Raw genomic sequence first — 3231 nt, 5'->3', positions numbered from 1 at the left:
AGTACTAACATATACAACTGATTAAAGACTGATATTTCTATAAGTTAGCCATAAACTAATGTTAACCATCATTGTTACTTTATCTTTTATAGTTCATTCTTATTTAGTTAATTATTATTACGTACATACTTAAGTCATATTTTGATCTCTTTACAACCTTATTTTATAATAATACAAATCCAATTTAGAAAGTCTTATATGCTAAGAAAAGCTGGTTGTGAAATTTATAATTTTTCGAAGTTCCAAAAGATTGTTAGTTTTTTATGATTCAATATTTTTATAATTAATAAGAAAATACAATATGTGATATTATCAAGCCGTGCCATTTCATAGTTTTTAGGTAATCTACTTCAATTTTATAGCAAGTTTTGTGAATCTTTATATTCCTATGGAGAGATGTTGAGCTTCAGTATTATCTTTAAAAATAAGATAACTTACCTTCGATAAGAATTTTGATGAATATGTAGGCTAATTGTTTAATTTGAAGCAGTATAATAAACGTTGATTATTTTTCTAAAACTTGTATTTATTTACACAAACAATAAGGAGTTTAGCGAGGGGTATAATTTGACTTGTATTTTTTACACATTTTTTTTACAAAGCTAGGATTATATAAAACTGATTTAAGTTAGGAAAATTTTAATTATAACCTATTATAAAGTGTAAAATATATTTTTCATGGTTTTATCTACTTCTATTGTTAGAGCATTATTGTGCTAGGAACTTAAACTGCTGAGTTATAGGATTTTGAAAGTTCATGTATATCAGTTTTCACCAAGACAGAAGATGAGTGCTTCGAGGGTGCACTATGATATAAGAAAACTTGTATCATTTATCACATATTTTTTTCTTGTATTTTACATATCAATGGGTATAACTCAGAGATTTTTTAAGATTTTCTCCGAATTTATAAACTTCATCAAAGAACTATAAATTTACGTTTAAAGATCACAATTTTATCAATTTAATTCCGTGCTTGGGTCAAGTTTAGCTCTCTTGGTTTATGAACTGAAATTTTTTAAACTTTATTTTCGCTCTCCTGTAAAATGTTGATTTTCAACTTGTATCACCTTTCACAGGAGGCACAGATTGATAGCTTTATTATTTTCATTCCATTTTTATTCATTTTTACAGTCTAGTATAGTATTTTACATCTATACATCTTGTTATTGGCGTTATTATTGGTGTAATAACATAATTAGAGTATTTTAAAACATATCATATAGGAAAATTAAGTTATTTATTTATTGCATTTTAATTATAGTGATTTATTTTATATTTTAATTAATTATAGTGAAATTATAGTGAAATTAAGTTTTAGTTCCTATAGTTCGGTCATTCTTAGAATGCGCTCCTGAAGCCGGGTATCCACTATGTTCGCGAACCTTTTGCGCTCCGCGCTCCTGCAACCGCTCCCGGTAGTGGGTACGTGTGCGAACACGGAGCGTGCAACGTTGCACGCTCCGCGGCAGGCGCTCCGATTCGTGTCGGTTTTTAGCGCGAACACAAAGGGGAGCGCAGTCTGTTCGTGGACGCGAGCAAGATAACTCGTAAGTGCGTACGTGTCGTGTATTGACGCTCCACGCTCCATTTAATATGGAGTGGTCGGAAGATAAATGTTTAACTCTAATCGAGTTGTACCGAAACTATACTGTGCTGTGGGATCCCCAGGATAAGAATTTCAAAAATAAAAATTTAAAAGAAGACGCGTGGGTGGAAATCGGAAGAGGTATGGGCATATCGGGGCAAATATGCAAAGACAAAATGAAAATTCTGCTTTCTGGGTTTCGAAGAGAGAAATCAAAACAAAAGAATAGCACTGGGACTGGGAAAGGTAAATTAACGTGAGCATTATTAAGTGGTGTAAAACATAAAACACTATGGAGAGTTGTTTACTTTATTTTTCACATTTCAGGTGCAGGTGAAATATATAGAAGTAATTGGTTCGCGTTTGAATCATTTACATTTTTGATGGATCGCGATAAACCGCGACAATCATTGAATACAGTGAGTTGTTAATTATTACTTAATAATGTAGGTACCTTTATCATTTCAAAACATTCAGGCCTCGGCCTCGAAATTTTGCGGGCAGCGGGGCGTTTGCGGCGCGGCGACATTCGCAGAAAGTTTTGATAATGTCCACTTAATTCCTGAGATCTGAGTTGTAACACCAATGAATTCGACCGTCTTTTCTTGTAAAAGTCGGATTCCCAAAAGCGAGGAGGGTTTCTATAGTTTTCGAGAAGATAATCATATAAAATATATGCTGCACTAGCCACTAATGGTGACGACATGTTCGCTCACAGTTCGCAAGAGGACTGTGGAGCACGCCTGTTTCTATTGCACATGCGCGTCACGTCTCCATGTGAGCGGTTGCAGGAGCGCGGAGCGCAAAATGTTCGCGAACATAATGGATACCCGGCTTAAGGTACACATATCATAATACATGTAATGTATAGTGTACTTTACCATACGTTTTCTTAAATATTTATTGAAAGATAAAAATATTTAAGGGCAACATAACCCTTTTTTTGACTGTTCCTTTAATCGATAGTGCAATTATTATTTTCATTTACTTTCTTTTTTAGGTCCTATTTATTTTATTTTTAACCCTGTTTTTATTCACCAGGAGACTGTAAGCATGCTATTGCATTTTTGGCTTGGTTGCATAGACGCAGTGAAGATGCACCATCTGCTAGTATCAACTGTTAGTGGAAAAAATTCAAAGTTGTCTGCTGTGGATACAAATGTAATAAAATTATCCATGCATTATTTAGTTAGCACCAGTTCAAGACAACCAGAAACACCACAACATTTTCTACAATTTTATAAGTCTTCAATAGACATTCAAGCATGTGAAGTAAATTTGCAACTAGGGAACAATAAATCTCTCTCCCTTATGGCATGAGCTTATATGCCAGAATAACAGCATCAAATGTGTATGAAGCAGTGTGTATGAAGTAAGGCAATGCATGGTTCTTTGACTGAAGCTATAATGGGATCCTTAAAATCGAAAGACATGGACGCAATGAAAAGAGGAAAATTATTAGAAAATGCTGTTATTAAGGAAGTAGAAAAAATAATGGAAATAAAGATTAATTCAAGTGGATTGCATTTGAATCCCTCATATTCTATCATAGGAGTATCACCAGATGGGGAAATGAAATATATACGGTTGAAATTAAATGCCCTTCATCTAGAAAAGCCTTGACATAATACTTAGAAAATAAT

Source organism: Zerene cesonia, unplaced genomic scaffold, assembly GCF_012273895.1.
Source record: "Zerene cesonia ecotype Mississippi unplaced genomic scaffold, Zerene_cesonia_1.1 Zces_u008, whole genome shotgun sequence".
NCBI lineage: Eukaryota > Metazoa > Arthropoda > Insecta > Lepidoptera > Pieridae > Zerene > Zerene cesonia.
The sequence above is the reverse complement of the archived record's forward strand: the minus strand, read 5'-3'. Positions refer to the sequence as shown.